Genomic DNA, 13,002 nt, shown 5'->3' on the forward strand with positions numbered 1-13,002 from the left:
CTAGACAGTGACACAAAGGGAGCTGGGGTGTAGCCTACATATCCTGATTAGCCATCTGTGATGGAAGGGAGGGGAAGAGTAGTCACTCACACCTGAATGGCAGTGGCTGCCCTCATACAATGCAGTCTCCATTCCCCTGGTGTGCGTATGGGGCCTGGCCTGGGCAAGGCAGGATCTTACAAACAAGAAAGACTTCAAAGGCAGAACAGAGTATAAGTAGTGGACCCAAAACCCTTGAAAATTAGATCACTTTTGGAATCGAGAGGAACCTCTGCAATGAGAAGAGCTGAGGAGAAGTGCTGCCCCTGTCTGTGACTATGCTTTATTGGGCTGTGCTGCAGTTGCTACTTCTGCCTGTCAAAGGGGACAAGATTTGACTTTGTTGTGCATTCCTGCTTGAACTGAGCTTGCCTCCTGTTGTTGAAGTCTCTGGGCCAGCAACGACTTCCCCTGCCAGCACCTGGACTCTCTACTGAGACTCCTGCCCTGCCAAGTGGTGCTCCATCAAGTTCCTGGGCCCTTGAAAGGTGAAGTTGGCAGACAAGAATTGAAAATCCATGCAGACTGCCGTGCGGGGAATTGTCGACGCACCTTCCATGACGTGGCTGAAAAACAACACGCTGCCGACTTCGTGGCTGAAATAAACCCTCCCCCTGCATTGCGGCTGGAAGATCAATGCAAGGCAGCTGGAGAAACAACACGCAACACCTACTTACGGAGGGAGATAATGACGCAAACCCTACACAGTGTGATTTTCTGATACCGTGCAACTGGATTTTCCACACATCGTCCCTGGGCATACAAGTCTACCCTGCTCTGCATCGATCCGAGGTGCCCCGTCCGAAAGTCGACGCATCGCTCTCTTGTGAGGGAGAAAAACAATGCATCGTCGACCCAAAGGAAAAGGAAATGACACATGCCCTCACTTGCGAGTAAGGAATGGATGCATCACTGACTTTTCCGATGCACGCTCGCCTGTGCGGCATTATTTCTGACACCAACCAGGTACTTTGTGTAATAGCATTTTTACTGTTTTCTCCTATTCTTTTGAAAATTCATATCTTGACCTGTGTATGTTGGTTTTTTGTCATTTTTGGCTTGTTGTGTTTAGATAAATATTACCTATTTTTCTACTGTTTTACTGTGTGTGTTGGTACAAATACTTTACACATTGCTTCTGAAGTTAAGACTGCCTGATCATGCCAAGCTAACAAGAGGGTGAGTGGCGGTTAACGGAGGGTGATTCTCCTTTACCCTGACTAGAGTGAGGGTCTTTGCTCGGACAGGGGGTAACCTGACTGCCAACCAAGGACCCCATTTCTAACAGTGGTGTCATAGCATTGTGTACTGTTTGGTACTGTAAGTATTTTATCTTGGGTTGTCCAATGTAAGCATGTATGGTTTTAGACTTGTCACCCTGATATGGATTATGGATTCATCTAATGATTGGCAGCTGGAATTTTGTTTGTACAGACTTGGAGTGTGTTCAGTTATGCTACCTTTGTTTTCATTTGTCTGTGCATGTGTGCATTTGGCTGTGTGTACCTTGCAGATACCTCATGTAGATGTATGTCCATGCAGTTAGAGTTGTATGTGCTGTGTTGTCTTGCACTTCCACATTGTGCAGATTGGGATGTAATTTGGGTCTACTATTGCTTGTCACTGAGATACATCTAGGAGAAGTTCCTGTGCAAATGTTGTTTAAGGGGCTTGTGCAAAGTGATGTGTGTCCCAGTGCAGCCTCCTTCCCTGAGTGCTCTTGATGCCCCCATCACTATTGTGCAGTTATTGTTTGCATAGTAAGGTTGGTGTATTTGTCTCTCTGCCTTTTGTGCATCCCATTGTTCTTCTATTGTGTTGCAATGTGGGTGATGTGTGTGTCCATTGCAGGGCTTTTTAATGGGAGTGTTTTTTGTGTTCTGTGCCACAACCGTGCCACAACCATGCTACAACCATACATATGTGTGTTGAATGTGACAACAGCCCATGGCATGTGTGCAGTGTGAGTTGTATTTGAAAATGTGATGTTGCTGTGTTATTAGTGTAATGTGACACAATGTTGTGTACACTTCACTGTCCCTGTGCCTAAGATAAGAAGATGTGTTTTGTGTAGTGTTGTATTACAGTATGAGTGACCTGCCCAAAGGTAGTGTTATGTGACTGTGAATGTGTCCTTATTTGTGTCTGAATCCGACCCAGGACACAATGGCAAGTGTACTTGGTGCCCATATTGTGACCCCCCCCATATGATGTGGCTGACCGCGCGACGATCTATTGTTGAGAGTATTGAAACAGGTAGGTGTGTGTATTTACGATCAGTTGCTTCCACAGCGGCGTGGGTTTTGTGCACCTTCGATGATCAGCAGCAGCTGCAGGACATGTGTGATAGGCTCCATGGTGGCACCGGGAGTGTAAGTCTGCCTGCAGGTGAGTGTCTCCCTTTATTCTCCTTATTTCTTCCTGCTGAGACATTGTGGTTGGACCGCCAAGGTCACATTGGCGGTGTGCAACCTCATAATGTGTCCGGCAGAAACACAGGCTCCGCCTGCCTGTTTGTGCAGCCTCATGACTGTGGTGGTCTGCACTGCCTGGTGGTGCCGGCGGAACTGCAGCGGTCTTTTCGGCATGACTCATGGTACAGTGGTCCGACCTCCAACCTGACAGCAGTCAAACCGCCAACACCTCCATGGTAGTCCACCGACTGCCAAACTCATAATGAGGCCCATAAGTATGCCAGTTGGTGAGCGAGCGAAACAAACTGCAATATCGAGGAGACCACATCTCCTTGTATCCTGACGGCAGTTCAGGGAGCGTATGCCATGTTTCTGCCAGCAAAAAAGAGACTACGAAATCTTAACATACAGTATGCCATGGTCTATCCTTCTTATCTGTGAAGAAACAACGAAAATCTTCTCAGACCCAGAGCCAGTGACTGTCTGCCTACCTAAAAATCTTCCACCTACAAATACTCAGAAACACCATGTGGGAGACAAACACTCCCTTCAAGACCCTGAGACTGAACCTGCAACTCCAGCCCCATTAGTATCCTCGTGACCACTTCAAACTGTGAGCTGAGGAGGGTTACTGGACAGTGCAAGACGATGGACATTTCTGTATCCCATGGGTACAATGCTGGTGAATGACCTGCAGACACCGATCGATACCACGTGACCTAACATATATATTGACACGGCAGCAGGGGACCCTCTATCGGCCATCTCCCACTGGTAAATCCCAGAGTAAATATTTCTCTGTCTCGGTCCTCGGACAGCCAAGTTATGTTTCTCAGGGACCAAGTAGTTCTAGATCTTGGGACACTGGGGTGATGCATTTCATCACCAAAGTTTGGGGGCTGGTGTGGGTGGAGGGAGAATAAGATTCTGGGGAATGTATTGTATTGGTGTTGTTACAATGAACTAGTACATCACATAACGGGTCATCTCTGATACACCAGAGACATTTCTACATGAACCTTTATAATATGCAAACCCCGGCCAATGATGCACCCAAAAACATAATAGTGAACAGGGGCGGACATACTTTCTACTCACTTCGAACATCCAAGGGCTTAATAACCCAGGAAAGAAAAGGCAAATTGCTGACTACCTGTAGAGACATGGGGGGTCATTCCGACCCTGGCGGTCGGCGGTAAGTTGGCGGTAACACCGCCAACAGTCTGGCGGTGTTCCGCCAGCAATTCCGACCGACCGTGGCGACCGTGGCGGAAAAGCCACGGTCATACCGCCGGCCCCTCCACTTTCCCGCCAGGCTTCCGCCTGGCAGGCATAATCCCCAGGGCAGCGGTGCAAGCACCGCTGCCCTGGGGATTATGAGTCCCCGACCGCCAGCCTGTCGGTGGCGGTAAACACCGCCATTGAAAGGCTGGTGGTAAGGGGACTGGGGGTGCCCCTGGGGGCCCCTGCACTGCCCATGCACTTGGCATGGGCAGTGCAGGGGCCCCCAGGCATAGCCCCATTGCGCATTTCACTGCCCGAATTTCGGGCAGTGAAATGCGCGACGGGTGCTACTGCACCCGCTGCACATCAACATTGCCGCCGGCTCTATTACGAGCCGGCGGCAATGTTGATGTGCCATTTCCGCTGGCCCAGCGGAAATGTCGGAATAGGGAGGCATGAATACCGCCGGCAATGGCGGTATTCTGTCTCCCCCGGCCTCGGCGGTCTGGAGAAAAGACCGCCGAGGTCGGAATGACCACCATGATGTTGATATAGCACTTTTACAAGCAAGAAATGCATTTGATACTCAGAAATGATAAACACCTGTTAACTAAATTACGTAAGGGCAGTAGCCATCTTCATCAAATGTGGAACACCGTTCTGCCCAGTGCTTACGATAGCTGATCCTGAAAGAAGATTCATAATTCCACAGGAAGTGCTAGGACTGCAGCATTTGACACTCTTTAACACATATGGCCCCACTATTGACAATCCAAATTTTGAGGTCATGTACATACAGATAATGCTGGTTCAGTAATATGGGGCAGTGTTTTTAACACAACCCACAATCAAGACCAGATAGGCTGCACTCCCTAACTAGAGGTCATATTAACTCTGCTGCAACCCTTAAAAACATTCCAGTTGAGTCATTTGAGTCATATTTGGCGACTAAGAAATCGAGGCCTTCAGCAAGGCACACATTGCTCAGGGGAACATAATATGTGGTTGAGGCTGGAGTTCTGGCTTGTAATTAATGTCAGTATATGGACGGCGGAAGTCATACACTTTGCCCGTACATTATCTGCTCACTTGCTGGTGCTGCTCCGCTTTCAGCCCCCGGGGACCCCGGTATGCTTGTACATGGCAGTTCTCACCAGGAGTACTTCTGAATCCCTCATTTCAAGAGGAAATCCACATAATGATTAGGCGCTATTTCCGGGAAAATGAGGAATCAGTTCGTGGACTGCTTCAGGGCATTGTACACTTCACACAAGCAGCACACCCCTGAAAGAATAGCAACATACTCAGATAAAGTAACCATGGCTTGGATAAGTGATGCCCAGAGGAAGTTTTTGGCATGTCTCATAACTTTGGGAGAAACGACTGATGCCATTAAAGAACAGTCTAACAACAAAGTGCCCAGCTCAGATTGCCTCCTTGCTGAAATATAAAAAAAAAATCATCGATCTACTGGTGCCTCACCTTCACTTTATTTATATGGAAGCACTGGAGAGGGGTGACCTTCCTGACTCAATGAGCGAAGGAATAATTATCACTCTGCTAAACCTAATAAACCTGATACTGACTCTTATAGACCACTCTCACTGATACACTGTGATGCCAAAATACTAGCAAAACTCCCTGCAATCTGGATTTTACCCTTGCTACTGAACCTGGTTCTCCCCAAGCAGGATCCGTGCCAGGAAAATCAGGCTCACATAACCGATGAACACTTTTTGCCCTAATTCACCAAATTGCTCTGAAAAAAGAGGCTGCTGCAATCTTCTTTGATGCCACTAAAGAATTTGTTTCCCTTGAATATGAATTCTTGCTGACAACACTACAATGAATGTGGATCCCCTGTCCTTCGTACAACAGAATACAATAATTTACACAACACCAATAGTGAGACTATACTATGTGGGTAAGTCTTGGCACCTACGAACCGGTCAGGGTTGTCAACTGTCTCTTATACTTTTTGCTGTAGTGCAAGAACCCTGTGCGTCTACCCTGCACCAAAAATGTAACCAATATTCTCTAAGATTTGGTGGCAGAACCCTTTTGGTCTTGATATTTGAGGATGATATTACTTTATACATGTGGATCCAAAAAAAGGGGGACCCCATCTTTTCCTCAGAGAATTCATTTGATTTAGAGAATGGTCGGGTTTCTCCATCAATTGGGAAAAGTCAAGGATTTTACCCCTTAGACCTTGCACAGACATATTTGAGCTGGAGTACTCATTGACTTGGATAGGCTCTACCACTAAATATTTGGGAGTATGGCTTAGTCTAGTCACTGAGGAAATCCTAACCCTAAAATAAGGTAGAGCCATTTCTAGGCTGGAGGATCAAAAAACAGATTGGCTAAAACTGCCATTGTCTATGGCGGGATGAATTGGCTTAATAAAAATGGTGGTATTGGTGAGGTTTCTCTACTACTTTGTACACATACCCATCACACTTAAACACTCTCACCTCACTGGTAGTGCACCTCACTTGGGCATGTAAACAACTACAAATAGCCTGGACCATCCTAACACTACCATATCATGAGGGAGATTTGGCCATACCAGATGTGGAACTTTAGTTTAGTTTCTTTTTAGTGCTCAAGCTCACTTTGCCTATTATCGGCTAAACCCCAAATACTTTCCCCACCTTGTCACTGAAACTGGTAAAGCTTATCCAACACCTTTGAATATAACATCATAGAACAAAGTTATTTATTGCATGAGTGAAATAAACACAGGGTGCAATGAGTATGTGGGATGAGATAAGACAAAAGATGACAGTAGCTCTCCTATACTTCCCAACGGCCCGCTTTGGGCTCATCCATTGTGTAGTGTAACAATGGAACCCAAAGCATATACCCAACTTTGCAAACAACATAATCAAATGGGGAGACCTCTGCAAAGATGACCAATTTAGTGAAATGGATACAATTGCCACACAACACCCTTCTATTCCTTTGGATCACTATCTAATCCATAGACTTAAAATAACTTTATACATTTACTACATAATTTCTACACAAACCTGACAAATCTGTCTCACTTGAAATTTTAGCTGCTGCTAACAGTCACAGAAAAATTATTTCATCAATATACAGTGTTATACAGAAATCACTTCCCGGGAACGTATGCCGGGCTACGTCTACATGGAAAAAGACCTGAACATACAGATACTAGATAAAGTGTGGGTGTATGCCTGTGCAAAAATGGGAGAGCTACTCCCTAGAAGCAGACTGTGTCTAATACATTTCTGATTTCACCACAGACTCTACTATAATCTTTGGAAGCAGCATAAATGGGGATGACCGAGGGGAAACTCCGACTGTGATAGACGTGGCGGGGGAAAGCAGATTTTATGCATCGTGAGTAACAATGTGAGCCGATCCAAAATTTCTGGACCCAGATTATTCATTTATTGCAGGTAATGATTGGCTCAAGGGTTCAACTATCCCCACTCATCACGATATTGTGAAGGGTCAAGAGGATTCCCTACACAGAACACAAATTTGTAGCCCTTGCCTTGATGTTGGCTAAGAAATAGGGCGGATGCAGAGCACTGATGAAAGAACTATGGATACAAGAACTTACATATTACTGAGCAGATGTAACAGTATAATGAATTGAAGCCGAAGCCCTCTAGGCCATGGGACATGTGGATACCATTTTGGAACTGTCTGATTATCAATCAATCAGGATTTATAAAAGGCGCAGCTAAGCACCCGATAGGATGTCTAGACCCTTGCAGGTCCCAGAGGCTTATTTGAACAGCCAGGTCTTGATGGCCTTTCAAAATTCCAGAAGTGAGGTGATGGTACGGAGATGTGGGGGAGGCTTTTCCAGGTTTTTGCTGCGATGTGAGAGAAGGAGCATCCTCCACTTCTGCTTTGGTAGATGATGGAGTGTGGGCAAGTGAAAGGTAGTGTAGTCTTCTTGATGGTTGGTCAAAGTTCAGGCGGTTGTTCATGTATGTGGGTCCTTGGTTGTGTTGAGCTTTGTGTGCATGGGTCAGTATGAGAGAGTAGCCTGTTTCAAGCATGGTTACCCCCACTTCAGCCTGTTTGTGAGTGTGTGTCTGTGTTTTTACTGTGCAATGGGATCCCAGTGCTCATAGTGAAAACCCTATTTGGCAGTATGTTTTGCCTGTCTCACTGGGATCCTGCTAGCCAGGACCCCAGTGCTCATAGTTTGTGGCCTAGTCTGTGTGTTGTCAGTAGTGCTTAACTGTGTCACTGAGGCTCTGCTAACCAGAACCTCAGTTCTTATGCTCTCTCTACTTTTAAATATGTCACTATAGGCTAGTGACTTCATTTACCAATTTCAATTGGCACACTGGACCACCTTTATAAGTCCCTAGTATATGGTACCTAGGTAACCAGGGCATTGGGGTTCCAGGAGATCCTTATGGGCTGCAGCATTTCTGTTGCCACCCATAAAGAGCTCAGACAAACCCTTTCACAGGACTGCCACTGCAGCCTGCGTGAAATAGTGCACACACTATTTCACAGCCATTTTCACTGCACTTAAGTAACTTATAAGTCACCTATATGTCTAACCTTCATTTACTGAAGGCTAGGTACAAAGTTGCTAAGTGTGAGGGCACCCTTGCACTAGCAAAGGTGCCCCCACGCAGTCCAGGACCAATTTCCCAGACTTTTTGAGTGCAGGGATGCCATTACATGCGTGCACTACATATAGGTCAATACCTATATGTAGCTTCACAATCGTAACTCTGAATATGGCCATGTAAGGTGTCTAAGATCATGTAATTGTCTCCCCATTCCAAATCTGGTATTGAGGGGCCAATTCCATGCATCCCAGGGGCTCCACCATGGACCCCCAGTACTGGCAAACCTGCTCTCTGAGGCTTGCACTGCAGCTACTGCTGCTGCCACCTCACAGACAGGGTTCTGCCCTCCTGGGGTCTGAGCAGCTCAGTCCCAGGAAGGCAGAACAAAGCATTTCCTTTGGGAGGAGGGTGTTACACCCTCTCCCTTTGGAAATAGGTGTAACAGGCTGGGGGTAGCCTCCCAGAGCCCCTGGAAATGCTTTGAAGAGCACAGATGCTGCCCTCCTTGCTTAAACCAGTCTACACCAGTTCAGGGACCCGCAGTTCCTGCTCTGGCGCGAAACTGGACAAAGGAAAGGGGAGTGACCACTCCACTGTCCATCACAACCTCAGGAGCGGTGCCCAGAGCTCCTCCAGTGTGTCCCAAAATTCAGCCATCTTGTTTTCCAAGGTAGGGGGACACTCTGGAGGCCTCTGAGTGGCCAGTGCCAGCAGGTGACGGCAGAGGCCCCTCCTGATAGGTGCATTCCTGGTTAGGTAGCCAATCCCCCTCTCATGGCTATTTAGGGTCTCTCCTGTGGGTTTCTCTTCAGATTCTGCTTGCGGGTTTCTATCAGGAATCCTCTGCAACTACTACTTCATCCTCTGACCCCGGATCGACCGCAGACTGCTCCAAGAACCACTGTGACAGCAACAAAGTATCCCGAAGGGCTACTTTTCCTCTGCAACTTCAGCTCCAGCCAGCAACTGCAACAGTTTCCACGGTGTGCACACTCTGGTGACTTCCTGTCTTCACCCTGCACCAAAAGGACCGAAGAAATCTCCTGTGGAGTGACGGAGTCACTTCTCTGCTCCAGCAGGCCCCTTTTAAGATGACAACCAGTTCTCTTGGAGTCCTCTCCTGGCGACAAGCGTGCTCCTTGAAACACAGGTGGTGGACCCCGTTGACACAGACTGTCCTAAGGTCCTGCTGTCCAAATTTTGAGGAGGTAAGAGTTTGCCTTCCCCCATTTGCGACAGTACCCCTGTGCACATCGTCATCTTCACCTCCTGAGACCTCTGTGCACTTATTGCAAGAATCCTTTGTGCACAGCCTGGCCCAGATCCCCAGCACTCTATTCTGTGATGCTCAACTTGTTTAGTTGTCCTCCGGTGGGGTGGGACCTTCTTTTGTAGTGCTGCAGCAACTGCAATTTGCATCTTCATTGTCCCTGTGTCCTGGGACCTCAGTGGGTGCTGCCTGGTCATCTGATGGTTTCCTCCAGTGTTGGGAGACCCCTCTGCCTCCTCAGTCTGAGTTGGGGCCCCCAGGTTCCTCCTGGGTCCAGGAAGTGCCACTTTGATGCAATCTGTGACTTTGCTTGAACCAAGGCTTGTTGGACGAATCCAGCACCGAAACTCGCCTGCATCCAACATCTCCTCATGGGACATCCGTTGTATCATGCAGGAACCTGCAGCTATCTTCTCTTGGTGTATTTCTGCAGTCTTCTTCCAACCGGAGACTCCTTTTGCCCCCTCTTCTAGGTTAGCAGGGGCTCCTATCCTTCCTGGAATCTTCTGCGACTTCTGGACTTGGTATCCTCTCTTTACGGGTCTTCAGGTCCAGGAATCCACCATTTGTTGTTTCCACTCTTGCTTGATTCTTGCAATACCTCTAATCATGACTTGTAGGTTGTCCTAAGGAAACTTGCAGTACTTTACTCCTACTTTCCTGGGCTCTGGGGTGGGGTATTTTACTCACCTTTGTGGTTTTCCTACTCCCCCAGTGATTCTCTTTACACTATACTCATCTAGGGGGGAATTCGTGATTGCAGTACTTTACTCCTACTTTCCTGGGCTCTGGGGTGGGGTATTTTACTCACCTTTGTGGTTTTCCTACTCCCCCAGTGATTCTCTTTACACTATACTCATCTAGGGGGGAATTTGTGATTCGCATTCCACTTTCTTCGTATATGGCTTGTGTTGCCCCATACCTATTTTCTTCTGTTGCATTCTATGGTGTTTTCTATTGTTTGCACTATCCTATGACTAATTACTTACCTTAGTTTGGTGTCTAGTGTATATATTGTGTATAATACTTACCTCTAGAAGAAGTATTGCCTCTGAGATATTTTTGGCCTTGTGACACTAAAATAAAGTCCCTTACTTTGGTAACACTGAGTATTGCCGTTACTTGTGTATAAGTACTGTGTAACTATAGTGGTATTGTGGGAGCTTTGCATGTCTCCTAGTTCAGCCTAAGCTGCTCTGCTGTAGCTATCTCTATCAGCATAAGCTGCTAGAACACTACTACATTTCACTAATAAGGAATAACTGGACCTGGTATAAGGTGAAAGTACCCAAGGTACCCACTAAAAACCAGGACAGCCTCCTACAGGCAGCAACTTGAATTGTCATCTCTTCTGTACGGGGAGGTGTCTGAGGTGAGGTGTGATGTGGGCTCCTCGGAGAAGGCTGAGGATGAGTCTGGCAGCGGCGTTCTGTGTGGTCTGAAATCACTGTAGGAGGTGTGCAGTGATTCCTACGTAGAGGGCATTGCAGTAGTCCAGTCGGGTGGTGATGAGTGCCTGTGTCACAGTGAGTGTTGTGTGTATGGGTAGCCATTTGAAGATCTTAAGTAGCATGCGCAAAGGGAGGAAGCAGGTAGACAAGATGGTGCTGATCTGTTTTTTGATGGTGAGCTTATCATCAATGATGATTCCGAGGTTACTGGCAAGGTCGGAGAAAGTGGGTGTGGGTCCTAGATCTGATGGCCACCACGAGTCATTCCATGTGTTGCTGCTATTGCTGCTATTGCCAAGGCCAGTATTCAGTCTTATCTGTGTTCAGCTGCAGGGAGGGGTCAGTGGAGGGTTTTTTGAGTAGTGGTCTGACTTTAGCATGTTTCCAGTGTCAAGAAATGTTTCTCTGCTGATAAAGGTGGTGAAATCCTTTCCGATCCTTTGGTTTCCAAGGCTGAATATGTGATGTGGGATCATGTGTCCCAAGATGCTTGTTTCTGGTCAAGGGAGAACCTGGTCTGTCAGTTTGGGCAGGACTGTTCCACGGAGAGCATGGTCAAGACTGATTTGCATATGGCTGGATCCAAACTGGAATGGCATTGCAACTAAAAAATAGTGATTGATTAACCCAGATTTGTGACTGGCGGTAAGTGTTTGATTTGTTCTGCATTCCATCTATCATTTGTTACCGCGCATTTTTTGCCCTAAGAGGGAAGACTAATGCCCAGACGTGGGTCCCATGCTCACTATGCCACCAGATTCTAGGTGGCCTGGCTGATGAGGGGTGATACCATGAAACCAGTCCCAAGGTACTTGTTTTTGGTCTAGTTAGGACATCGCCTGGCAGTTCGGGCTGGACTTTTTCCCTGTGGAGCAAGAGCAAGACTGATTTGCATATGGCTGGGTCCAACCTGGACTGGCATGGCATGCAAAAAAACTGATAGATTAAACCCAGATCTGTGACTTGGTGAATGATTGTTTTGTTCTGCATTCCGTCCATTGTCTGTTCTTTTTGTCTCTCTAAGTAGGAAGGGTATGCTCAAACATGGGTCCTGTGCTCACTATGCCACCAGATTCAAGCTAGCCTGGCTGATGAGGGGTGATACCCCAAAACAGGTCTCAGGATGCTTGTTTCTGGCCCAGGGAGGACCTGACCTGGCAGTTTGGACTTGACTGTTCCCATGGGGAGCAGGGTCAAGACTGATTTACATATGCCTGGGTCCAAACTAGAATGCCATTTCAAGCAAAATAACTAATGGACTAAACCCAAATCTGTGACTAGGGATGAATGTTTGATTTGTTTCCCACTCTGTCCATCATCTGTTCTTTTTTGCGTTTGTGCCCAGAGTGAAAAGGGTATGCCCTGACATTGGTCCTGTGCTCGTTATGCCACCAGATTCAATCTAGCCTAACTGTTGAGGGGTGATACCCCAAAACCAGTCCCAGGATGCTTGTTTCTGGTCCAGGAAGGACCTGGCCCCACAGTTTAGGCTGAACTGTTCCAATGGGAAGCAGGGTCAAGACTGATTTACATATGGCTGAGTCCAAACTGGAATGCTATGGCAATTAAAATATCTGATGGATTAAACTCAGATCTGTGACTGGGGTGAATGTTTGATTCATTCAGAATTATGTCCTTTATCTGTTCTTTTTGCATTTGTCACCCCAAGTGGGAAGGATATGCCCAGACGTGGGTCCTGTGCTTGCTATGCCACCTGATTCAAGCTAGCCTGGATGATGAAGGGTGACACCCTTAAACCGGTCCAAGGATGCTTGTTTCTGGTCCAGGGAGGACCTGGCCTGGTAGTTCGGGTTGGACTGTTCCCATGGGGAACAGGGTCAAGACTGTTGCATATGACTGGATCTAAACTGAAATGGCATGGCAAACAAAAAACTGATGGATTAAACCCAGATCCCTAACTGGGGTGAATGTTTGATTTGTTCCGCATTCTGTCCATAATCTGTTCTTTTTGCATATACATTGCAATTGTGGTAAATGTTGAGGGAGCTGTCACCAAATCCTTTTGG

The sequence above is a fragment of the Pleurodeles waltl genome, chromosome 1_1, assembly GCF_031143425.1.
Source record: "Pleurodeles waltl isolate 20211129_DDA chromosome 1_1, aPleWal1.hap1.20221129, whole genome shotgun sequence".
Classification (NCBI taxonomy): Eukaryota; Metazoa; Chordata; class Amphibia; order Caudata; family Salamandridae; genus Pleurodeles; species Pleurodeles waltl.